The sequence below is a fragment of the Gymnogyps californianus genome, chromosome 1 (genome assembly GCF_018139145.2).
Source record: "Gymnogyps californianus isolate 813 chromosome 1, ASM1813914v2, whole genome shotgun sequence".
Lineage (NCBI taxonomy): Eukaryota > Metazoa > Chordata > Aves > Accipitriformes > Cathartidae > Gymnogyps > Gymnogyps californianus.
This window is the reverse complement of record NC_059471.1, coordinates 138276487-138303494: the sequence shown is the minus strand read 5'-3', so window position 1 is coordinate 138303494 and position 27008 is coordinate 138276487. Positions and strand designations below refer to the sequence as shown.

At 41.6% G+C, this 27008-nt stretch overlaps 1 protein-coding gene and 1 long non-coding RNA gene across 2 annotated transcripts in view; one reads left to right on the top strand and one right to left on the bottom strand.

Annotated features, from left to right (window-relative positions):
• Nucleotides 1-27008, bottom strand: part of LOC127026228 (potassium voltage-gated channel subfamily KQT member 1-like) — a 517151-nt gene that overhangs the window by 46276 nt on the left and 443867 nt on the right. The window lies entirely within an intron of this gene.
• Nucleotides 695-11541, top strand: LOC127026315 (uncharacterized). The gene is made up of 5 exons (XR_007767740.1): nt 695-893; nt 4799-4875; nt 8273-8423; nt 9223-9335; nt 11360-11541. It is a non-coding gene; the product is annotated as an uncharacterized LOC127026315 (long non-coding RNA).

Genomic DNA, 27008 nt, shown 5'->3' with positions numbered 1-27008 from the left:
TAGGAAGAAAGGGTTAATTGCCCCAGTTTTTGCCAGCTGGGGAGGTGCTGAGCCCACAGAAAATTGGGAGGGGAAGCGGGACAACCAGCTCTTCGGAGTGGGAGGGGAAAGAGGCTGCCAGGCCTTGCTGTTTGTGTTTGTATTTCTGTTTTAATTTCTGTTTTTAAATAAAACACATTATTACACCTCTGCAAACTACTGAGTTTTATAAGCCAGCACCGTGATACAGCCTACGATCTCGCAGAAACAAAGTCTAGGGGCACACGTAGGAATACAAAGGCAAAAGAAGATAGGCTGTGGTCTCAGCAGCTACTTGTGCTGGCAGGAGCAAGTATCTGCATAAAAGCAAAACTAGGAAAACATCCATTTGATATACTTTCCAATCTGCAGCTTGATTCAGTCAAGGCTCTTTTCATGCTCAGCTCCTTTGTTTCAGTCCTACTACTGCTTGTTTTTCAAATTGACTATTTGCTGCAGGAATTTTGTTTTAATTTAACAGGCAGCTGGAGCTTATTAAATGCGATTTTCCGTGGTAGTATTTTATATCAGTACTTGATAATGGCACACCTGTAAACACCCTCTATAACGAGCACCTTTAGGCGCTTACGGAATCTGCCTGCTGCAGTTGGCGTGGTGGGGATGCTGGGTAACAACAGCGTGGCAGCTTAAGCCCGAACTTTCTTCAATGCATTTTTTCCCTGCTTCCTAATCTCTCCTGACATAATGTTGAAAGTTATTACTTAACTGCATAAAGAAAACCATCTGTCAATTATTTACCTGCTTACATGTGGGACCAGGTAGCCAGAAGCTGTTACTGCGAGCCAAGGCAAATGCCCGGCTTCCAAGAAAGCAGAAATCCAATTGCAGTCATCTGATTCAACCGTCTATCTAGGGTAAGTCAATAAAAATCTGTTCTCCGTCACAGAACAACTGAGGTTCCTCCAAATACCATTTTTGACATCCAAGTCACGGCTCAGTAGCCCTTAAACTTCTTTTGAGAGCTCTTGGAAAATTAGATTTTTAGCAGCTGTAAGTAAGTATTTAAGTGCACATCTTGCTGAATAGATGTATGGAGATTGTTCATGCTCATCTATGAAGTGTATCCTCCTTGTGTTGTGTAACAAAAATGCTAACATCTGAGCTCCAGTCAGCATCCAGAGTGCTCTTGTTATAAGTTACAAAATTTACTGCTTCTCCAGTTTTCCTGGCATGAAGACTGGACTCTTCAGAAGCACTTGGTGTCTGCTGAAGTCTGGTCCTGTCAGAGTCACTATAATTTCAGTGGAAGTAGACTTTGAATAGAGGGCTTTGGCTATGTGTGCCTTGACTAAAATGCCCGTTTTTTTCCCTTCCATCCTGCAAATAACAGAAAACTGTACCAAAGGTTTTGTGAGACTGCTCAGAAAGACCATCTGGGAAAAAAGTCACTCTTGAAGAAACTTGTGCTTTCCTCTCTGATGACCTGTAGGCAGATTTTTGCTAATGTTACTTCACACTAGTTATTTTCTGCTGTGGTTGGTAGACTCACTTGAGGTCTGCAGATTTGTTATTAGGCTCCCTGGAGCTTAAAAAGAGAAAACCAGGACTTCTTGTTGTAGGCTTGTGTCCTTGACTGTAGCATAGCCTTCAGTGGATACTGCCCCCCTGGGTTCACAGAACTGGAAAAGGACTGAAAGCCAGTGTTTTAGACTGCTATTGCTTAAAATTAAAAGATATCTTTTGATAAACAGAGATTCTGCCATTTAAAAATCTGGCTCATGTTGTTAATGTTTTCTTTTTTGTTGTGATTTCTTTTTTGCATTGGTGAGTTTTAAGGAGAGGCTAGCAGTCCTGAAACAGTGTTGTCTAGATGGCTCTTTACTGACACCGTGGATCCAGGCTGGGTAAATCTGGTTGGCTTGGTGGGGGTGCCTTGTCTGAGACTTACTAAAAGAAAAAATGCCTAATGCCCAAGGAATTTATGCTCTATATTAGCAGCAATATTGCCAGACGTGGGGAGGGTTACAACACTTGCTAATAGATAATTCCAAGCATATGTTACTCACTTCCCTGCAGAAGGACTGAAAGCTTCAGGAATATATTTTTCCTCCAACCCCCCCAAACTGGACGGATTAACAGAACTGTTTCCTTGAATTGCTTACTTGCAAATCATAGCAGTTATAACTTGAACTTCCAGAAATAACGTGCTAAAGATTTTGTAGAAGATAAACTCAGATTACATTTGCTGTAAATAGTCAGCATTCATGTAGCAGTGTGTCAGCTACTGGAATACCTGCGTGCTGGCCTTAACTTTGCAGATGATCTTTATTTGCGGATGCTCCATCTTTTCAAGAATAAAAAGAAGAGGAAAAAAACCCCACACTTAGTGTTGGTTACAGTGAGATCAGTCAGGTCAGTGCTGAGCATTTTTGGAAATCCCAGACAATGGAAGCTAAAATGCTTATTGTGCTGGCTGGATAGGAAAAATGTGGAACCTATAGAAGCCAGAAGCAAAATGGCCAGCTTAAGGCAGCATTATCAGCAGCTGCTTTTCAGTCTTAAATAGAAAGTGCTTTTTAAGGAGGTCTGTTGGGAATACTCCTACAACTAAGTGAACCCATAACAGTGTGCTGATGATGACTAAGTAAATGGAGGTGGAGGAGGAGAGTTCAATGGCTCCCAAAGGAGTTGCCGTATTTCTTTCCAGGATTTCTTGGACAGAATTATATGTCTGAGCTGTTTGTGATGCCTTCATAATAAGTATGGTCCTTGTGAGATCTAGTATGCATGCACTGCTCCAATGTTTTGGTGTGTGCGATGGGTCCCACACACTTGGCACACCTCAGGCTCAGTGGCTGCACCTGTACTCATAACACAGGGCTAAGCCCTGGCACCTCGTCATCCGTACTGTTAAATTGCTACCATGGTGCTGGCTCTGTTTGGGCCAGCTGTTGCCCTCCCAGACAATATGTGGGTATGGAAACACTTCTCTGTGTTGGAAGGTAAAATAGGATGGGTGGGAACTGTGCTGAGCCCATTGGCATAAGTGCAGGAGAACAGGCCCTGTGCTGTTTTGTTTCATATTAAAAATATGACCACTGTGTACAGGCTGCAAAGCTGAGCTAGGATGCCTTTTGCTGCTCTACAGGGGGCCTGTCTGAGATGTGCAGTGGGGGATGTCCTAGACAGTTGTACAAAATCTTCAGATTTTCCTGGGACAGAAACAGAAAATTGGAAGAATTTGCATAAAGGATATTTCAGGATTTATAACTTCCTTTCAGCAGTTTTTTATGACAGTTTTGCCAGCATCCTGTCTTGCTCTTGCATACAAGATGCTGCACAGTCAATGCAGCAATGAAGAAATCACTGCTTTGCTACAATCTAAGCATAAACTCTACTTACAGCTCACAGTCCAAGGATGCTCAGACCTAAACATAGTTGCTAGTGAGATCTAGATCCTCCTCTTTTTGGCTCTTAAATCACCTCTCCCATTCAGGATGGGCTTTCTCTAAACCCATTTTGTTGTCAGTTTATAATTTCTTTTTCAGAATACTTAATTTTTACCTGCAGTGGGAGCAGCTTGACAGCATGGAGGACTACTGTCAGGGGCACACATGCTGCAAATGCCATTGGAGGCAAGTCAGCCCTTTCAAAGACATTTTTAAAATATCATCTGCACAGCTTGTGTGGCCATTTGTTAAAAACAAATGGCATTTGGAGATTCTGGAAACCAGGAGCAGCCATTAGGTGGATCTAAAATATGTGTCATCTGTTTAGTGTTGTATCCCCTTACGCACTGTCTCTTCTCAGAAGGCCAGTCCCTCGAGATTTGTGAGATCAGAGGGAAACAGGAGACCCATCTGCAACCTGCTGATTAGCCAGTCATCAACAGATTATCTCGTACAAAGGGATGAGGGTAATGGGCTGAGGCCAGCTAAGTGCATATATGGTAGTGAAAGCACCAGTGTCACAAAGATGGGAAAGATCAGGTGATGTGACTTCTGGGGAGGGCACCTTTAAACAGACAGAAAAAGAAGGGTGGGATTGTTGGGTGAGTCACTCCAGAATACTTGGCATTGATATCAAATCAATGGGTTCAGCCTGGTCTTGCGGTTTCCTTTCTTTCTGGGCACAGATCTCCACAAGCCGGAGGAGCTGGTGGGTGTACGGTATTTGCAACCGCTTTATTTTTTCTGGGCTAAAAATACTCTGCAAACTTTGGTTTTATTTTCCATTCCTAACAGCTGAGCCCTGGTCTGGAGGGAATGAATGTGTTATCCCACTGTGAAAACATCTAAACAGGTGGAAAGGACAAGGAAGGGTAGAAAGGGAGGGTGGAGAGTCTGGTTTTAGACAGAAATCCAGTTTCCTTTCTAAAAACAGAGTGAAGGTCCTGTAGGTTATTTTAAAACTAAACCTTGTATTCCCATTCTCATCTATTTGCTTATGTGAGAGAGCCTTATGTTGGGAGACATCAGGAAGAAAATAGTTATGGAGACACTGTCAGAGGAAAGAGAAAATTGTGGGAACTGTGCTGCTGTTTCAGTCAGACCCAAGTATTCTGCCAATAAACTTCATTTTTCACCTGTAACTTCTGTTATGCCAGCTGGAGTCTCCCATTCAGCTGTACCAAAGTACTTTCTTTTCTCTTCTGCTGAGAAAGCTCTTTAAGAAAACTGTCCTAGTTCTGAGACAGCTCTGTCGAAGCATCTTAGTGCTGACTGGTGGTGCTGTTTCTGTAGCCGTCCCTGTGCCTCAGCACAGAAAAGGCTATCAAATAGGCTGAATTGTACTAAATGTTATGTTTTCCATTTTTCAGTATGGAAGTATTTTGCATTGAGAAGCATGATCCTGCCTGGTAAGACTCTCTTCATCCAAATCCTGTCTGGATTGCAAGTAAGTCTGCAAAGGCAAGGGCTAATGCACTAATCCATTCTGGTACTGTATGTCTTTTATAGAAGCTTTTTTAGAAAAGAAAAATAAGAATAAGGGTCCAGAGACTTGTACTGTACAGAATGTAATCAATACAGTTATTCAAAGTTTTACACAAAAGCACTCATACAGATCATTAGGGCAGAAACTTTAATCCACTGAGGTTTAGAAATGAGGAATTTCTTAAGTAGCACCTGAGATTTTTTTTTTTCTCTCCAATTCTGTAGGGCTTTGTGGATTGTAAATCCTGCCAAAACACTTTTTCAAGTAAATATTGGGGAGGAAAAATAAAAAGAGGAGTAAAGGGAAGCCAAGCTGAAATTTGATAAACAGCCCAAAGATTTCAGCCTTTTCAGGGGTCACTGACTGTTGCCCCAAATTCTCCCCTAGGTGATGGAAGTTAGTAAATAATCATAAACAGTGGGGAGGAAAAACGGTGCTGGTGAGAAGAACACAGCCATGCTGGTTTCACCTTTCCTACACCTGAGCCTTTGGGTAGGCTTTAAATTCCCTTAGACATGCCTCTTACCATTCACACTTTTTCTGCTTATCATCTAAACAAGGGCTGGCTACACATCCCACCTGCCCTTACTGAATGACAGGTTGGGGCTGTGTGAGCCCTGGATTTGCCTTGCCTGTCCAACAGCAGTTTTCCATCTTTCAGCAAAGGCAGCTAGGCTAGAGGAAGGCCAATGGATCAAGCACGAAAGGACGGGCACTCTTCCTCTGGCAGGCAAGCACAGCTTGGAATGGGTGCTGAGTCTTTCTCTGCAAGACCATCGGTCGGAGTGCACCAGAGGTAGCCCTGTAGGCCTGCTGTCAGATTAGTAACACAGATGAGTGATGTGTTGGTCCACCAGCCCAGCCTGCGCAGCCCTGTGGACATAGCTGCAGGTTAGGCATGAGCCCAACAGGTCTCTGCAGCTGCTTTGCAGCGCTTGGCACAAGGATGGCCTGGAAGAGCATCCTAGAGGTGGGTACCAGGCTGAGGTGGTTCAGTGGCTATCACTGGTGTACAGCTGTCTGGCAGAATGCCCTTGGCCAAGGAGTTTGGCCACAGAAAGGGCTTTCCTATGTGACAATTCACCTGACACCAGATAGGAGTTGTCCTGGTGAACTGTGATTCCTCCCACATCTTCTGAAGAATGTGTGAGATTCACAAAGAAGCAGAGGGATTGTGGGGCCCTTGCAAAAGATAGTATTGGGACCATATGTTGCTCTTGTGGCAACTTATACCACTGTTATCATTTGTGTCCTCTTTGGTCCAAAGCAGAGGGCTGAGAGGTGGACTAGCATGTGTGAACTATGCAATAAATGAATGAAAAGACACATCTAGTCTATATACTATACTCATATAACCCAGACCGTTGCACATATCACGTACGCATTTATTGCACGTATTTTATTTGCAGTAATGTTGGCATCAGACTGTGTGCTCATTTAAGTTGTCTGTATTATGCCTGCACTAGTAGGTCTAGTGGAGCTATGATGTATGGTCCTCTCCTTCCACCAGGAGTTTTGTGGCCTCTACAGTGGAAACTTAGGTATCCTGCTGTTGTAGGTCAGTGGTTTTCAGACTGCTTGGTGAGGCTGGGTGCATGATCTACAGCTGTCTTGGATAGCCATATTAACCAAGAACTTGCAGACTCATTAGTTTTATGTGAGGCTAAGTTCATTTCAGGACTGCCGAAGGCCCATTGGTCCATCATGGTTGGGAACGGCTGATTTAGGCTTGCTTGGGGTGCCATACCTGCTTGAGGGTAAGGGAGAACATGTGTGAGAGCTCCTCAGAGATTGCTTCTGTTTCATGTAAGCCACTGGAGCAAAAGCAAGTTGGCAAGTGAGTGTTCCTGCCTTCAGCAGGTAAATGGAGATTGTTATGATTCATTCAAACTCCACAACAGAGCAGTTTCACTAATGGCCATTAAAATGGATTCAGAATACGATCAAAAAAGTACAGGCAGAACAAGTGTTTGGTTGTGTCACCACCAACAGAAATATTTTGACTTCATCCTGATTACAAATACTCACACTTAAATACTGAAAATACTGTGATGTGGGGGCTGATGTTCTAGAGAGCACCCATGAATTAGAAGTCAAGGAAAAGCAGTATGTTCAAAGCCTGGTATAACTAGTCATTCAGGAACAAACTAGAAGCAAGTGGCTGAGAGAGCAGAATGGAGAAAGATGGCTGGAGAAAGAAAATGTGAGGAGGGAAAAAATGATTTTGCTGCCTGACTGCTGGTTTCAAGGTTAAAGAGAAATGATGAAATCAAAGCGCCCATTAATTCTAACTATTCAATCTAACTTAGTTTGCTAATGCTGCAAAACCACTGGTTCACTTTTATCTAAAATTGAAAAAGCGTAATTCAAAGCCTGTTCAAAGAGAATAATGAGATAGCCTGGAAGACCATTACCTAAAAACCAGTTACAATTATATGTTATCTGTGTGGACTTAAGTTTTTATTAGCTTGCATTTGCCCTCCAGGGCATCAGACAAAGGCCATCTATTTGTTAGGCTTTGGAGGAGAGCTAAAATCAAGCTGTTTTGGACAGGGTTGAGGGCAGGACTCCTATCTCTCTCTCTGGGATTTCCTAGAGAGATGTAAGCATGCGTGACTTATGCAGTGACTTTACCCTGTGCATGTACTGCACCAGTGATTTGCAAATGCATGGCTAGACTTCTCTGAGGTTTGTAGGTGTCCCTGTATGGGCTGTAGCAGTAGCTCTGACTTGGCTGTAAGACTTACAATCTTATCCCAGACAAATGGCCAAAATTGTTTTTTTCAGCTGAGCAAGATTTCTGGACAGAAAAACTGGAATCAGACATGGGGGAAGCAGGAGCGGGGGCTACTGTACCTCCTGTTGGTTAAATACCACTTGCTCTCATGTGCTGGTGGCTGCCTGATAATCTTGTCTGAGTTGCATATGTAATTGCTGTCAGAGTACTTTATGGCTTGTGTAGAGGCAGTGTAAGCACGTTAAATCTAAGTAAGTTCATAATATGTTGGACAGTTGAAAGTTGCTAATTCTTGCTTTGCTCATCATAAGCCCAGTCTCTCCCTCTGCAGCTGTGATTTAACAGGGTACTGTTTTGCAGTCTCAGATTACTAAGTCTTTGAGTACAAAGTTAGTTCCTTACATAACTCAGCTGAAATTAATGGATTGATTGATACTGATGATTTGATGTTATTCTGTTAAACTGTTTTTGAAAGACAGAAAAATGTGTCATGGTATGTTTATTTGTATGCCATGGAGCATAAATGAAAGAGCTCGTTGAACTGTTTTATGAAAAAAAAGGATAATAACATCTTGGCTGTCAGTACTCTTCCGTATCTTTATTGTCTTTGATTCTTTACAGCCTTTACTGGCTTCGGTGGACTTTGGATCAGACAGTTACTAATTTGTCTTCAAATCTTTATACAAATGACAACGGCAAGTTTACTATGTGTGTGAATTCCTTAATCTTCTGGGAAAATTTTAAGTTTACATTGTAAACCAAAGACCTAACGGTAAGTTCTGAGGCTACTTCTGTCACTCCTATAAAATGATTGTTTATCAACCATCTGATGTGTTTCCTTGCCAAACTGCTACTATGAGGAAAAATAGATTGTGTGTGATGCTGTGTGTAATGTTAGGTAGCCATTGGCAAACAGTGACTTTTAATAGACACTTTTATAAGAAAAAAACATGTAAATGTTGTCTAGCAGAGGATGATGGCTAAAGACTAAAGAAAAGGATACTCAGAGATGGAAAAACTGTTACTTCAGTGTCTAGTGCTAACATATCCCATGTGAAAAAGAAGTTCAAGGTTCCCCTTATTTAAGCTGTTCAAGACAAGTAGTGCTGCAGGGGTGGAGCACAGGAGGAGATATAAATCTCTCTGCGTGCTCTCTAAGACTTGAAGAGAGCTCTGGAAGGAACTCCTTGCAAAAAAGGTCTTAAGAAAAAAGGTGGAGAAGTAACTCCTCTAGTCTGGATTCAGATCCAGACAAAGCTTAAGGTCTGTGGTGAATAGACAACTCCTCTGGCAGAGCTTTGCAGGTAGACATGGAATGGTGTCACCGTCCTGTCGCCATGCTGAGCTGAAATCTTACATGTTTACTTTCAGAGAAGCAGCAATCTAGTGGAAGAAACATTCATTTGATCACATCAGCCAGAGCATGTAAGATTTCAGCTCAGCATGGTGACAGGACGGTGACACCATTCCATGTCTACCTGCAAAGCTCTGCCACTCGATTGCTGCTTCTCTGAAAGTATTGAGCCACGGTCTCTGGGGTGAATGTAGAATTTTGCTCATTATTATTACAGACTATTATATTTCCTGTGCCAGTCACTGGAAACCTGCCTGAAAAGACATAGATCCCCGTGGAGCAACAGCCAGAACCTGGATCCCAAAATATCCCGCAAAAGGCTGCATGATGGTAAGTTCTGGGTCATTCTGAAGCACTCCCAAGCAACGACTGTTACTTTTCTCTGCTAAAAACCATTAAAAAACTCTGAGGAGGAACATAAATAACAGGGATGAAAGCCTAATCTTTGTCAGAGATCCAGACACTGACTGTATTGTAGTTTCAGCACGGGCATGTGTCTGACATAAAATCAAGGAGGCAAATAAAATGGGAGCACTCAATGCGATCGTGCAAAACTGGGATTTAACCCTTTTTCAGCCTAACCAGTTGCAGCATGGAGTGAATAGTGACCGTGTATTTTGTAAAGGAGGAGTTGTTTTTGTTTTTGTTTTAAAAAGAGTATTCAGATCAGCTGAGTTTGAGCCACTACTGAAAAGAGAGCTGCCAAATTTATCATTGACCAGAAGATTTGTATGGGGCCAAAGGAGGTTGGTACAGAGAGATTAGAAGCAGATTATCGGCATGCTTTTAGCTTTATCTGTTTCTAGAAGCAAATAATTAGCCTCAGACACAACCTCAGCTTTAAATAAGTTTTTAAATATAAATTATTGGCATGAAAAGACTGATAAAAGTTATAGGAACTGTTATTTCTGCCAGAAGAAATTAATTCCCAGAGGAATTAATTTCAATCAACGTGGTTTCCATAGCACTGCTACATTTTTGCCAGGAAAACCCAATTTCAAGAAACTCATTTAGTTCCTTATTTCAAATCCTCGGTGTAACCTGCCTGAAGAAAGAGGGGAAAAAAGAGACAGTTCTGATGTCAGAAACTGGCTCATTTACCTTCTGGAGCTTTGTTACGAAACTGAGAAAATTGCTGGTAATGGCTTTTTTTAGGAGATAAAGTGGGTTGATTCATCCTGGTTTCTGAATTGCACGTGACCCAAAAACCCCAACCGGAGCACAGCCGACTGGCTCCCAGCACAAGTGCTGTGAAATCTGTGCTGCGTAGCCAGGGCTTATCTCGCCCATGGAGAGATTGTCACCCAGGGAAATAAGCGTAATGTAATTAAGAAATGGCATTTGTTTGTGCTAGTGTCATGTGTGGTCCTAAATGTGGGTCGCTGATAACTTCAGAAATGAAGGGAACGCCCATGGTTTGTCAGCAATATCCAGGTTTCCTTATGATCTTTTTGACAGCTTGGATATCTGATGTCACCTCTTTCAGCTTAAACAGCCTTGCAGAAAGCATAGGATTCTTCGCAACCATGGGGAAAAAGTGGTCTGATTTTAAACTGTTTTTATTTTTACATGTTTTTTCAAAGCAATGAAGATTCAAGTAGTTTCTTTATGCTCTATTCCCTTATGTTGCTTTGAAAGCCTCAATTATAGAAATTAAGGACCTTTCTGGAGAGTAGGGAGAAGTCCTTTTTCATATTTGAAAACTTATAAGCATTTACTGGAAAAAGTTAGGTTTAAAAAAAAAATATTGTCCCGTACCTCAACATAGGCAAAGTGATAAAAGCAAATGAAATGAAAGAAAACTTTGCAGACTGGGCTGGACACTACAGATGATTTTTATAAGGCAAAACTTTATGCTGCTGGTACTCTTACACTGAAGAATAAGCAAGCAGACCTTTTCGTCTACATAATGGGCTTTTTTGCCGAACTTGAAAACTGCTGGCTGTGTCCAGCCTCCTCCTTTCCTGGGAAAACATCTTGCCCATACTATGCCTCTAGCACTGTTAAGTTTTCTTCTGCCTCCCCATTTGGGGTGTCCTCACCTGGTGAAATCTACATCGCCAGCTGAACACAAATCCTTAGGAGGCCAGACCAGAAGTTAAGATCAAGGTTTCCAGTACGTCTGTGCCAGGAGATCATCTCTGATCTTCCCTTTTGTCAGGGAGAGCTGAAATCACCTTAAACGACAGACCTTGCTGCAGGGGTAGGACTGGCAGATGTGGATGGAAACACCTCTGCCGCAGGAGATCCACAACCAGGGCTTTTAATTTCTCATATGACAGTTTAGCCCTGTCCCCCTCTGGCAGTTGGGTCACACTTGGTGCCTTATGACTTATCTACTGCTTCTTTCCTAGGTGGTTTTAAATCCAGAAGTTACAGGTTCAGTTGTTACCAAGAAACCCAGGACAACACCATACCAAAAAAGGGCATTCTTCTCAGTAAAATGCAAGTTAAAAACCCAACTTCCTCCAAGTCATTTGACAAATAAGAAGCTGCATTTTTTTCACAAGGATGTCTTGATTTCTCTACTCAGTGCCATCACGACTCTACTTCAGGGCAGATGACAGTTACATGCTTGGTGAGGTGAGGTAAGAGTGATGCATCAGCCCCGCCGGTGGCTCCCAGCGGAGGGTGGCCACTGGCCTGACAGGGCAGCGACTTCTGCAAGCGCGCTGCACCTGCTCGGATGGCGAGAGCTAACCTCACTGCCTTGCAGCATCCTAAAGAGAGAGGGCAACTGGTGCAAGCTGCATGGTTGCTCAGTGTGGCTTGCCCGAGGAGTGAAAATAAAACTGCATTTCTTAGTTATGGTAAAAGTGTTTACAAATCCGTGCCCAAGTCGAGGAAAAAAAAATTGACACAAATGGGGCCTGGCGTATGCCAAATATATGAGCTGTTCTAAAAGTACGATGTGTCATGGGCTCATTATTCATCAATGCTTCATCACACTGAGTTTATGGTGGCATTAAAACTGGAGAAAAAAAGACGTCATTTACATGAAACGCTGGAGACACTCCCTCCACCCTTTGATTCCTTCAGTAAGCTGGAAGGAGGTTTGTGTGCGCATAAGAAAGTGTGCTATACAATGCCGGCCTTTATTCTCTTCTTGAATTACTCATACTGTGCAGTATGTAGCAAAAAAAAAAAAAAAAAAAAATGTTTGGGGCTTATTTTGCTCTTAAGAAATAACAGTGAAACACTGAAGCAAAGCTACAATACAAAGCAAATGCACTAGTTGCTTCTGTAGTTTATTTTTCTAGTGTTTTTTTTGAATGCTAGTATCTCTTTCTGTGCTTCACGCTGAAGTTGTTACTTTCCTATGTACACAGGACAAGCCAAATTCCTTCCCCAGCCCCCTAAGCCCTGACCTCGACAAAGGAATGACTGTTGTCCCACTGCACAAGGTTCTGAAGGCTGTTAAGCAACTGAGGTGGAAAGCACCGACCGGAGCTGACGCTGGGGAAGGAGCTGGAAATTTGGTCCCGCATCAGTATAAGGGATTGGGGCAAGGTGGAGAGCTTTGCATGAAAAAACAAATCTCATTGTAATGCAATTGTCTGGCAGAGGACTTGCAAGTTCAATAGCTGACCTCCTTCCCCAGGGTTGGTTTTTTTTAAACCTTCTAGGTTTTCGTTCCTGACAAAAAAGGGCATATTTTAAAATCCCAGCCACCACACAGAGCAAGGAGAAATATGGGAGGCTGAGTTCAGTGGCCTTTGAACGGGGCTATCGCATTGCTGCCTCACAGTCAGGGGATCACGTTCAAAGAGGGGCCTGAGACCTGCTGGAAGGACACGGAAGACAAAATGGGGGATGCGTGCCTGTGCATTTACATCTTGTGCTGACATCCACCCTAAAGAATTTGGATAGGTGTGTTTTGACTGAGTCGTCTGGCCATCAGCTAAGGTTTTAAGATCATTTGATCATTCATTTTGGAAGCTGTTTAGTTTTTCAAAGTTCATTTCCTAATATAGGCAAAACACCAACTTTTTTTTTTTTGTATTTTTTTTTGCATTCTTTGTGAAGGGGGGAGAGTCAACTTTTACTACCTATGGCATTATCCATTTACGGTTTCTTCAAGTCCATGCTCCAGTCCAACATAACACAATAGACTGGACTGGCTCCAGAGGAGTTTGTTTAGTCCCATATATAATTATTACCTTGTAAACAGGATGCACCTTTAAGTTATAATTTAAATATGATAAATGGGCCAAACCAAGGGTTTTATTATCCCAGGACACAGTTATTACCAACTTAACAGGAAACACCTGCAAGTTATTGTTATAATTAGAGGTGGCTGAAAAATGGGGAAATCATTTCGTGGAAAAAAAATAGAATTATTGAAGTTATTTTCATTCTGAAAGGTTCAAATGTATCCATTTGGGCAGAATTTTATGCATTCTTTTTATTGAAATCATGTTTTAATATTCTCATTTGCAGAGAACCGTTACACTTTTCCACTGGGAACTAGCTTTTAGGTAAAGAAAGAGTACTAAAAGGAAATTTAAAGCCATGTAAATTTAAAGTCTCATTGAAACAGTGATCAGAGGTTTTGTTTAATGAAAAATGTAACAATGTGGGCAATTTGTTGGTCAACAATTTTTGTTCCCTAAAAGAAGACTGTTTTCAATTGAGATGAGAAAATGTCAAGCTTTTCTGATCGTTATTTTACTGGAAAGTGTCTTAAGTTCTTCTTTCTGCCCAAAGCTTTTCAGCCCATGTGCTCTGGTGGTGGCAGCTAAGCTGCCATGAGGATTACTGCCTCCTGCCCCTCAGCACTGCCTTTCCAGTTGGGAGTCATGGTCCCCTTCGCTACGCGGGCTGTGCTGCTTTCATGAGCGTGCTCCGATGCACTGTGGCCAAAGTAAACTGCATTAGGAAAGGTCTACTGCTTAAATGTTACAGGCACGGGTCCTCAGCCTTTGGCACTGCAGCCTGACTGTCACCCTAAGTACTGGGAGTGGCTTCAACCCTCAGTCCTCGCTCCAAGCCTCATTCATGCTCCCTGGTTTGGAAGCTGCTCTGTGTCAAGTCAGTCGGTCTCATCCCTCATCTCGAACACCGTTCAGAGTGGGAAGTCTCATGGGAGGCAAGGGTGAAGAGAGAGATCATGTGTTTTTTTGCAAGGAGCAGGGACAAAAGACCCATGGAATGACTTGGGAGTCGGGACTCAGACAGTGAGGAAAACGGTCTCAGCAGTGGGAGGCGTGAACTCTACTGTAGAAGGTTTTGGGATAGCCACAGCACACTGGTGAAAGGTCAAGAAGCGTGTATCATTAGTGTAGTCACTGCCTGAGGGGGCTTTCCTGGTAACTCAGGGTTGACGTGGTTTTTTAAGAAAGGGTTTCATTTCAGAAAGTTCTAGAAAATTATTTGAAGGATTTTACTTTATGGTTTTGAAACTGTTATAGTTTTATTTGATGTACTACTATTGATGTCACGAGAGCTGAAATAGACAATTTTATTTTAAAATCATGAAGGGCATAGAGATTTATTAGTCTTTTTTCCAGATTAAAATCTGTACTGTGTATGCTGTGTGATAGGAGGGCATGACATGCGTTGTCTCAATGTTCATTTTAAATGTTGCTGCTACGTTAATGTGCTGTTGTCAGAAGTTTGTCAGATGTATAACCACAAATATGCATGCATTTTGAATGACACCATTAGTCTAAACCTTATGGGGATAAAATGAAACATCTAATGGAAATAGTTTCCCAATGTTTGAAATAAGGTTGCATTAGATTAAGGGAGCATTACTAAATTAATTAACATTGAAAAGGTATAACAGTGGTTTAATGAGCAGACCGTCAATCAGAATAGATTATTGTAGAGGCAAACAGTTTACTTCTGACTTTTTAGCAATACAGTTTTTAGTGCTGCAAAATTTTGAATTTAATAATACTTTTTTCAATAGGAAAATGGGACATAGTTGGTGAGCAGTTTCACAAAAAATCTTTTAAAATAATGGAATATGTCTGTAAGAGATAGTTTTGAAAGTCTGTGCGTCTCAGTAGACTTCCATAGGCCTGGGTCACTTAAATATGGGACTGGGGCTACCAAGTCAGTAGAAGGCTTTACAAATGTTGACCAACATACACTGTCTATTCAATCTTCCTAGCCTAGATTAGGAAGAGCGTATTTTATAAATGCACTTTTAGTGTAAAATGTATTACACTAATTTAAAGCAGGATGCTGTTTGGACAAAAACACTTCTCCTTTTTGTGACACTAACAGAAAGACAAAGACCAGAAAGCCAAGCTGACTGGAAACTGTGGTAAACAAAAATGAAATTGAGTTATCTACATCCTTTACTTCTTGCCATATTCAACTTGTTATTTCCCTTTAAATTCAGATTTGCCTTGTAAATGTGCAAAGGTGAAATGTCTTATTACTAGCTCTTGTTATATTACAATTATTGGCTTTTTAGTTTTGCTACAACTAAATGGTGAATAAGAGAAGTGACTTGAACACATGCTGCTTCTCTTTTCTCTGGTACCATCAGACTTTCCCATTGTGCATGCATAAGTAGGAGAGGACATGACTGAGTAATCAAAATGAGTCACTTTCTATCTTTAGTGAAATAACCCTCTGTTCAGCATTCCCCTTTGCCAAGTAGCAGGCAGCAATTGCAAGTAGGTAATTGCGCTGCTAACACATGCCAAGGCTCAGATAAGAACCAATCTGGGTACACGCAGCGTATTAACAAATTCTCCAAGCACTGACTCTGCAGAATAAGATTCAGCATTTTCATCCAAGATAATATGCTCTAATTAACCAGTGCACGGTACTTTACACTAAATACAGGGCTTGAATAGAACTTTGGGAATGGGATAATGGAGGCTTATTAGGTTAATAAAGAATCATGTGTTCCAAGGCTGACTTAAAAACACGATTAGACTTCCTTTAAAATAGGCCAAAGTATTTCAGATTTAATCAGTCCCCTGGAGGTTACTGAAATTATGAAATAGGTTTGGCAATCAATAAGTGACATCATTTATGCTGTTCAGAAAATGAAAATGCTCTAAAGAAACACCAGGAGCTTTGGTGGCTAAAAACCACCTTAGAACAGCCTCAGAGACTGGATGCTTTTTGTCCGGCATTTGGGCAGAAAACATTTTATTACAAAAGTGATAACCGGTTTCTGATACTGTGTAAGATTTCTATAACAGAAGGGAAGCTATACGTTATGCCATCTGGCTTCATTAAGATTACTTGTTGCTATTCCCTGGGAAGATTCTCCTCTAGGTCTTTGACTTGAATTTAGAAGCTATCCAAAAAGACTTCACTGAGAAACCTTGCTCAAACTTAAGAGATGCAGTGTATGTACTGGGATGAGGTTCGCTGGTTCACACTAGTTAAGTCTAGACATTCAGTCAGGGGATGCTTTGCCCAACGCAGGGGACTTCAGCTCCTCGGATGAGTTAATGGCATCTTACAAAATTCTTTCATACCATGGTGCTCCTTTCTCATCAAACCTTGGAAATACTACGTAGTTGTTTCATATAGTTACGTGGGCCAGTTTTGGATCATCCGGTCTACAACTTTGAGTATCATAAGTGGTCCATTATCTGTGAACCGCTGCTACAGTGGTCTCCCTACTGGCCTATCCTTAAGCCCATGTGGCATCTACCTGACATCACTGGGGTGCCTTCAGGTGACCGCAGATATTGGGACACAGATGGCCAGGCACAGGGAGCTGATTTCAAAGGTCTGTGCTAGATCTGCAGGACTTGCTGCATGGACACAAACTCTTTGAGGACTCAGTCCCATAGAATGTTGGGAATTTACTTTCTCTCGGCAACTTTCTCTCTCTCAGCAACTTGAAACTGTTGCTGGACTGGTCTGACATTTGACAACATCATTGTCTGAATCCCTCCTGGAGTCTATTATTGTGACTGGGTGACACAGTAGCATATACAACATTAATTGCCTATTTGTTTTTTTTTGAGGGAGCGATTTTTCTTACCCATACACCCTGAAATGTATTTGCTATGCCAGCAGTCTGTGCCATTATTCCTACTTTTTATCAATTCAAATTTTTCTTAGCTGATTACGTTGCAACTGATGAGCCAAACACCCCAGGGCCTGATCATTAGGCAAAAATCTCACCTGAAATCAAAGGGAGTTACAGCCTAGAGGGTGGGACTGTCTGTCATGAATATTGAAAAAACATCATCAAAATGCATCACGCCATCATGTATGTGTAATCAGAAAAGCCAAATGTGTTTTAGCCTTTTTAGTGGAAATAATATTTAAAAAGAAAAATACTGGAAGGGTGGGAATACATCTGAGGAAAGAGTCTGCAAGTAAAATTTGGCTCATGTGACTAGTTTGGTACATTTACAGAGATTATTTCTAGGACTGGAGCTGGCAGAATTTAATCTTTCCTTTGCAGATCTTCTCAGATTAATTTGAATTTTCTCACATTTTTAAAAATCGAATATTCATCCAGCTTTTTTCAGTTTTTCTCCATTTATCGCCCATCTTCCTCCATCTTAGCTGAAATTAAGCTCTAGTTGACTCATAACTAATACTTGACAGACTGTAACTCTCAATACCTGCAAACAAAATATCTTAAAACAGTCCAGCCTGACAAGGCACAAACTGTTCTGCTCCTAAACCCCACAGTTACTCAGTGAGTATCACAGTATTTCATTGCTAGCTTCTCTAAAAAGTGTTAGAGTAAGTACATAGGACAAATCCAGACTTGTAGAAGGACTCCCACATGCTTTGCACTGAACCCTAATTTCATTGCATATCATAAAATACAACTATTTATATAGTCAGATCAGTTCCAAAACCCCCAGCTAAGAGATATGCAGAAAATATGTGCAGAACTGACAGGCAGCACCTGAATACCAGGCGAATATTATCTGTGGATCTCTTCTTATCCCATTATGCGACATAGGTCTGAACAAAGCTGTCCTTAGTCAGGACAGGCTGTTAGGAAAAATATTTCCTGAATTATGTGCAATTTCTGGAATTATGTTAATAATTTGCAAGCCAATAAGAGTTATGTTTAATCATGCATTGCGATCCTGCTCTATATTGGCTGTACAGAATAATTAAGATAACAAAGCCCGTAGTTGTCTTTTGTTTGCCTCAAATCACATTAGAATACAATGAGATAAGCAAGCAAATCTTGCTTTCATGTTCTGGAAGTCTGTTTCCTGCTTCAGTGTGTATATGCACTAGGAAATAGTAACTTAGGTATGTTTAGAAGGTCATCTGCCAGCCACTTTGTTCATATAACAAACAATGGTATAATATTTGCCTAGAGTTGGGGTGACTCCACCTGGCTTTTGCTGTTTTTCAAGGCACCAGAAAACATGGAGAAATACCACTGAGAGAAGGCACTGACCTTGCTTCCCTTTTTAGGCAAAAAATTAGGTTTCTGCAGCCAAGTCATGCGTATTAATAACGAAGGCAGGGAATTTTTTTTTTTTCTTCTCATTAATATGCTCAGTTGTGTCAAGAACAAACGCTTATTTACATATCTCTGTGGGTTGCCTCCTTAGGTCCCTGTGTTTTGCAGAGGACACTCATGAGGGATTAAGACTTTCATGTTTGGGCCAGTGGAGTGAGGCCAGTCCTGCTCAGCCAGGTCTGGAGGGGGCAGGTGGCTACATCTTGGGCTTGACCTCCATAAGCTGATGCTAGCTCTGATCTGCTGCTACTCAGATTCTACTGGTAGTTATGTTCAAGGCACCCAAAAGGCCCTGGAAGTCTGTTCTGGCCGCAAATGTTAATGTGCTACTCATTTGTCACAAAAAGGCAAAAGGAAGAGTTTATCTTCTTTGGTGAGTTAAACACAATTTCAGCCCGAATCCTCTCACAGTTGGGTGCATGTAACTCAGCACGCATTTCTCTAGTGGGACGCTGGTCCCTTTCCCTTCGAGAAGACCAGGCACATTGTCAGGATAGGAGAAACCAGGTAAGCTGATGAAAATGAAGTTGTGGGTACCCCAGTGCAGTGATACTGCACTTGTTCACATGCTGTGTCACCAGCACATGGCTGGATACTGTGCAGGATGACTTGCTTGGGTAACATAGCTTTTGCTCCTTTGGGCAACCAGCCCAGCCAGCAAGCTCTGCAAGACAAGTGATCCCTCCCCAGTGCCAGAAGTGGGACTGCTGAAGGGAGCAGAGCTGTAATAAGCAGGAATGGCCCTAGCCAGGAAAGAAGGCAGGCCCTCAGATGAACAGCAGTAGATGGGGAGAGGAGGGAGGGTGAAGCATTTTGGGGCATCAGATCTGGTGGTGAGGCTAATGACACAAGAAACTTCATGCAGGGACTCGGTGTACGCGCACCGGCTCCACCTGCCCAGGGCTGCTGCGGGAAAGGCTGGTGTCAGCACCCCAGGGGCGATGGCAGTTCCTTGCCCTACGTGCCCCAGGGTGCTCACAGCTCCTGCCCTGCATGCCCCAGGATGCTCACAGCTCCTTCCCTGTGTACCGCAGGCTGCCCACAGCTCCTGCCCTGCGCCCTGGGTCCCTCCTGCTCAACTCAGTGGGTTGCCCTGATGTCAGGGATGAGGGGCTGGGAGAGGTCCCCGCGCAGACGACACTCACGGCACACTCCCACCGCCCCTCCAAAGGACAGTGACACGCCTGGGTATGAACAGTGGCAGTTTCAGCTCAGAGAGTCTGATCTTAGTAGGTGTAAGGAGAAACACACTCAAACTTAATCAAGACTTTTCGAGAGGCAAGATTTTACCCTTTTCCTGTCTGTATTTCTTCATCCTGACTCTTTTCAGCTGCGGCCAAGTCAAACATCCCTAAGATCCGAGACGGCTGCATTCAGCAAAGCCACACGCAGCAACTTCTCAAAGATGCAACAAGCCTTTTGCCCCCTGTCTGTTGTGTGGCTACACTTGGGGCCCCCTTTGTTTTTGAAAAGGTTCACTTCTGCACATCTGGAGCTGTGCGGTGCCCTACCAGGAAAGGAATATGTTTACGGCAAGTGTAAGAATAAATATTTACCAGAATTCATCTGTAACAACAGAACAGGAAAACTATTTAAAAACAACAACAACAACAATAAAGAAACCAGCCAGGAAATAATGGAGTGGTTAATCCCATTGGCTGGACTGATCTATTTTTACACTAGGAATAACAAACAGATTTGCAATGAATTGTACTTATTATTTTCAATACGGTAGCACTGAGGGCCCCTGTTCAAGAATCAGTCTGTCACTGACATTGCTTGGTTTTATATCTATATAAACTAAAGCATCATTTTTAGAGCATATAATCTTAATGTTCACAAAATAACCAAGTGCTGAGGCTTCACTCCCACTGAAGTGAATTTAAAGGCTCCCACTGACTTCTGTGGGAGTTGGATCAGGCCCCATAGCAACTGCTTATGCCCAAATACAATGTATTGCTGCTGCAAGTAGGGGCAAGATTTAGGTTTGTATGATGATGATTATACTTTAGATTTCGTATGGGGAACATATATATTCTTGTTTGTTTTTCAGAACTGCTTTTATCTTTAAGTGTTGTGATACCCTTTTACTAGGCTCTAAGGTGACACTCTATAGGTTAAGGGAGGAGTGAATGCCATTAGTGCCTCTGCCTAGGAACAGACTCAGCATTAATGGGTGCCTGTGTTTGGGTTGTACGAGGCTCAGGAGGAATGAAGGAGCAATTGCTCCCTGGTTAGAGACATTTTTCTGAAACTTCTCTGTGGAGAACAAGGGCTCGAAGAAGCGGGTGCCTCCCAGGAGGGAGGAGAAGGAGCCAGGTGTTCGAGTCAGCATGTAAACCTCAGAAGGACTTGCAGAGACCGAAGTCTTAGGGAGGATGGAAGGGGAAAGAGGCATACGCCTATAGGGGAGGATCATGCTAAAGCTGCAAGAATCTCATTGCAAGACAAAGGTGGACAACGTAAGCCATGTAAATCTGAGGTGACCTGAAATCTTGAGAAGAGACTGGTGTAATACACAAGGAACATTAGCCAACAATGAGGGAAGAGCAGCAGAGTGTGACTAGGAAGTGTGTCTTAATTTATCCAGATCTGTACAGCCTTTATGTTGCTTTTAAGAAAAGAATAATGCATCACAGGCCTTCTACAAGTTTTAAAGATGATCTTTTTAAAGATGGAGAATATGCCCCAAGAAAAGGAGGAGGAGGTGGAATGCAGTACAGAGGATCAAATGGCCACCTAGCATGTCTTCTGTTTCTAGCAGTGGCCAGCAGCAGATGTTTATGGGAGAGTATAAAACTGAGGATATGCAACATTATTCATTTCCTTGTTTGGCCTCCCATTTTGGGTAATCAGCTCTTCAGGGACTTCCTGAGCTGGATGTTCAATATGGACAGTCATGTCCTACTGATATAGCTTTCCGGCGTGAATTTGTCCAGTGTCTCTTTGAACCTATTCGAATATCACTCTCCTCACTGTCCCATGGCAATACGCTCTGCGAAGTTCTATATGATGCCCAATAAAACACAGAGCTTTCCCCCCCCCAACCTGCTAATGTCTTTTTTTGTGCCCTGTTGCTTGTGTTGTAAAACTTAGTGACTATCTCTTCCCGTTTATGAATTTAGAGACTTCTCCCATATCTCCCCTCAATCATGTCTTTTCCAGACATCCTTTTTCTATGCTGCTTGTGTGATGGAACCACACACACCTTTGCTCATCCTTGGTGTCCTTTGCTGGGCCTTCTCTAGTTCTCCATTCTCCTGAAATGGGTGGGGATCAGAACTGTGTATTGTAGTCATGCTTTCGGGAAGGGTTTTTTAGCTATTGATGAACCTGGGGATGCTGGCAGCTATCTGATGGCTAAGACGGCAGAACCTGGAGGCTTAGTTTACAGTTGTCTGGCTAGTACATCTATAAATTTGGAGGAAGCACTTGGCAATTTCTCAGGTTGGAAATTTTTTTTTGGGGGGAAAAAATTTGCTTGGAGACCCTAGACCTCCTTGATCAAGGTCCAAAATAATATCAAAGGGAGCCCTGTCCAAACAAGGCTAAACCACAAGGATTTGTCTTCCTGGAGATCCCGTGTAGAGCGGAGTGAGGATGAAAGCCTTGTCATTCTCAAATCTGTATGTGTGATCCTGGAATACACACAATGTTTCAGGTGGTGTTAAAGGCCTCTGCTCCTATTCTTCATTCCTCTGATTCTGTGCCTAAGGGTAGCTGCTGAAGAAAGAGTTAAGGCATATTCTAAATCTCTTGTGACTTTTCCTTTCTTTTTAGTAACTTTTTCCATTTCATCTGGAGTTGTGAAGTCTATGTAGTTTTGCTCAAAACACCAGTAAGATAAGAAATAGATCATCTTGATATACCTTATTTATGGTAAATTCTTTCCTTTCTCTGTAAACTCAAAGTATGTTCCCAAGGATGAACAGATAAAATTAAGGCCCTTTGAGCCCAAAGGTATTTCTGGTTTCTTCAAGAAAGTAACTGTCCATGTGAGCTGGAGATAAAAATCACCTAAGGAAAATCATAGCACATATATTTGAAAATCCCAAATTCAATCTTTGAGTGATTGTGGAAAAACCTATGAGACATACATTCTCAAAAAAATAAGGAGGTAATAATTTTTGGATTAGGTATTTAAAAATAATCCACTGGCTGCTAAATACTGATGACTTTTTTACTGTTTGGAGAATAGCTATTAATTTACGTAAAGAAGGCAGACAATTCAAATAATGGGAAGACCGCTCCTTCCCCACCCTTTAACAGCTGATCCAGTGCCCCAGCCCTGTTTTCATTCAACTCTCTAAATTCTAATCTAAACCATTGACCGGATGCAGTGTGGAAAAAATATCTTGAAATAAACAGGCTTCTATATTTATACACATTCTGCTGTGCTTATGATAAAACTGATCAAGAAGATGTGTGTTTCTGGAAATCAAATCATTCTTCACAGAAATAAAGATTAAAACAAAAGAAAAAGGCAATCCAGTGTTACATTAGTGGTTGAAGGACAGAGGAGGGATGTAATCTGAATTGCTGAAAGGTTTGATAAGCTGTGGAAAAGCTCTGCAGGAGTAAAGCACAGAAACCTGTTCCTATCCATCTGATAGTGGCAGAAGAACACAGGATACACAGCGAATAAGCAAAAGCTGACATAGTCTACTGAGGCTGGTATCCTTTTCTTGCCACACTGACATCTTAATCTGTCCCACCATCCTTTCCCTCCCACCTCCCAATGCTATCCACGTCTCAATGAGTTTACCTGTCCTCAGGGGCTATGATGGCATATAATACTTTCTCTGTTGTGACCAGTTTTAATTACATGTTTTAATTGAGCATACGGCTGCTCTGATGAAGGACACAGCCATATTGTGAGTTGGTGAGTAGCAGACCTGGTATTTGTGGCATTTATTTCAATGTAAGTCAGCTACCTGAGTCACATCCACGTGGGGAGACTAGTTCTCAGGTGCTTTTTTGCAACCGTTTGTTTTAGTTTTCCAAAGAGAGAAGAGCACTGGAAACAAAGCTTCATTCATTGTTTCCCAGAATTTTGTCAGCATTATACAGTTTTTTACTTACTGCTTATCATTTTAGACCAGTAGAAAACATTGAGCAGAAGGCTTATAACCTACTAAACCTTATCTAAAATAGAAAGTCCTGGCAATATGCAAATCATTCAAGGGAAATTCTACTGGCATGATATTTATAATATCCAGATTAAGTCAGTAGACATACTGACGAGGTATAATAAAAGCATTATAATTTTAAGGCTATTGCTGGTATCTTGACAATATAATAAATGAGATCCTGTGTCATTTCGTGCAGCAATGTAACCTTATTGACTTCAGCAACAGTTGCATGAAAAATATTGCAGGGCAGAAACTGAGCCAATGTTAATGGAAAAGAATAATATCCCCTAATCTAAGGTTAAGCAACTGTGTGGCAATGCAGATTGCCTAGAAATGGAGAGCACCAAAGAAACATAAACCAGTAGGACACTAAGTTCATGCAAATTATTTATAAGGGGACTTTTTTCCTTAATGAAATGATGTACCATTAACTGAATGGCTTCTGGCGGTTCCATTAAGTCCTAACTGTGGCCTGTTGTGTCTTGCTGATAGCCAGAAGTGACTCTGTTGAAGTCAACAGAATAACCTCTGTATGTAAGGGCTCCCTTAAAGTGTAGCAAAGACAGTGTATTTATTTCTGAACAGGAGCAATGGTACTATGACATGGTACGTTTTACATACTGTTATAATGGTTCTTTTACAGTTGCTATAATTTTTTGGCATGCCAAATGGGGGATATATGTTTTGTGATTTAATTTTCCAGCTTCTGGTGTACTGCTTCTTACCTAGAAAGCAAACTAGTATGTTTTCAGCATTGAGAACAGAGACTAGTTTTGCTGTCTGGGATTGCAGAAAGCAAAGCAGATGAAAAAAGATATTGTGTGTCTGAACATGGGAAATATAAGAGGCAATACACACCCACAGAAGCAAGTAAGGCAATATTCTATATACAGCCATATTTAGCACTGAGGATTTGTTAAAAGAGAGAAGACAAAAGATACCAGCTCAAACCCAAACTGCTTTAGAAGTCAGCTGTTTCAGGACCAAGCTCTTGAGACGTCTCAAGAAAAAAAGGAAAACATCCCCAAAGAAAATGCAGTGAAAACCAGTCTTGGACACATGTTCAATAACAGCACTGCCTTGAGATAAAAGGGTATTGGAGAGAAATTAGAAAGGTCATCACTCCTAGGGCTTTATTTCCATGGGGTCCCAAACTTTTAAGTTTACTTTAACCAAAGCTTAAATCACTCTCAGATGATTTCTCTTAAGGAAAAGCATGAGTTGAAAGAGAACGGGAAAGCATAAACAAGTTGAATGTCACAATCTGGTAAATAACAACAAGTAGCAGTCCTAAAGGAATGGCTGCGGATTTCAAGGAGACATGGACTCATGCAGGATGTGAGTAACTCCCGTAGACTTCCCACTATCTTTAAGTGGGCTCCCACTGACGTGATTGGTATCCTGTGGCGAGAGAATAGGACCAATATTTTTAGATTTGTGTATGCTAGCTATTTTCTGGAGTTGTTACAACACTAGTATATTTTTAGTGGTACATTATATTAAGTCGAAGAGCCTTTGCGTTGTGTTGTGTCATACGCAGCGTGCAAACTTCCTGGAGCTCATCTGTTCCTTTGATCCTACCAGCCACAATAGCAGCAGAGCTGACTCATCGGCCACGACTATTTCTTCCTTAATAGGAGCTCCCCAGGTAGGCGGAAACATGCCAAACAGGGGACGGTAACGGCCATGTCGACTCTTAGTCCAGCACTGACATGACATACACTGCGGATGGGAAGAATCTGAGCAATATCAGAGATATAGCAGATATTTCATGTGTTTGCCTTCCGGTATTCTGTAGTAATACTATGTCACTGTATCCTAAGCATATTTTGCATACTTTGCAACTATAGTAACATCGCAACTATAGTAACGTCACACTATAGCAATGATAAATTTCTTGCCGGGTACAGCTATCTGTGCTTATTGTGTAGATGGCAGGGTTTATTAGATAGACTACAAGGCCTGATGCACATTTAGCACTCATAATTGAATGTGTCTTGACTAATAAGTTGATATAGAGAGGTCATTTCTAGGTGGTTTTCTCTGGTGTATGTTTCTAGGAAACACTGAAGGTCAGTTTTCCTTTGTAAAGTTTCTTTGACTTTCCTGTTATCATTGTTATTCAAAATAACAAAAATATGGTGTTCTACTAAATCTGTATTTTTCTTACTGCCTTCCGTTTCATCAGTGAACACTTAATTTGTGTTGTCAGTAACACATGCTAGCTGTTAGAAAACCCAAATAAAATTATACAATCCCTCATGACAGACATACCGTTTTCCCACTCCTCACTGCTATACACACAATCCTTCATGAAAGCAGTTTAAGATACATGGTACTGACTTTCTCCATAATGCCAGTATCTTATGTGAATTTGCTAGAAAAATAACAGGGTATTACTTTTCATTTTGAAAACATGGGAGTAACTAAATTCTTATGTACAATATTTTGAGAACAGTTATATAAGTTTAACTTTATGCATTTCAACAGAATTTGCAAAATACTTATATTTGAGTTAGAGAATCACACAATGTATTTTAACATATTTTTGTCACAATTTTCCTTACTGGCTCTTCAGACCAATCCCCTCAACATAGTGTATCTCAAAGACTTTCTGTAGTTTATGAAGCAACATGACTATTGTCTGAGAGGTATTTTCTTTTTAGAAGCCTGTGCAGCAATCATTTCTTTCTTTCCTTTTTTTTTTTTTTTTTTGTGTGTGTGTACATTGCACTGCAAATTTCTATTAGTGAAAGAAGAGCTGAAGAAGAGCACCTCTTTATACTTGGAACAGAAACTGGTGACATCTGAAGTAATGCAACACACTGAACTACAGTGCACAGACAGGAGGGCAGTAAGTTACCCTGGTTCAAAGTATGTTTAAGATAACATTTTGGTTGGCTTGCAACAGCTACGCTGTGGAAGCTCACAAGCTAAGAAAGGCTGGGCTTCATTAATACTTGGATGGGAGATCTCCAGACAGCGTTAAGATTTATTTCAGAAAGTTGCATTAGTGACTTCGTAGCTGGCACTTTGAATTGGTGCTGTCTCAGTGTTTAGCATGTTCGTAGGGGTAGAATATTGCAAGAGAGAAATGGCTGTATTTTCAACTACTTTGCACAGTCTTTACTTCAGCATAAAAGAGAAAAGTCAGATCCAGGAGATAAAAGCGAGTGTTTTAGCACTAAAAATGTGCTGTTGCTAGTCATAAGCATAGAGGAGGTTTAACTGTAGTGTTCTTGGCCAAGCCTCTGCTTGGGTTCTTTCCGCCCATGAGTGCAGTTTCACACGGGGCTTGAGTCAATCTAAAACCACATTGCTACTGTGACAGGAGCGGACCTGCTCTCCTCCACCACTTCCAGGCACAGATTCCTTACTCTGGCCCACTCTGGCTGAAAGGCAACCCTACAAAACACAGAGGTAATGCAGAAATGACCAGACGGA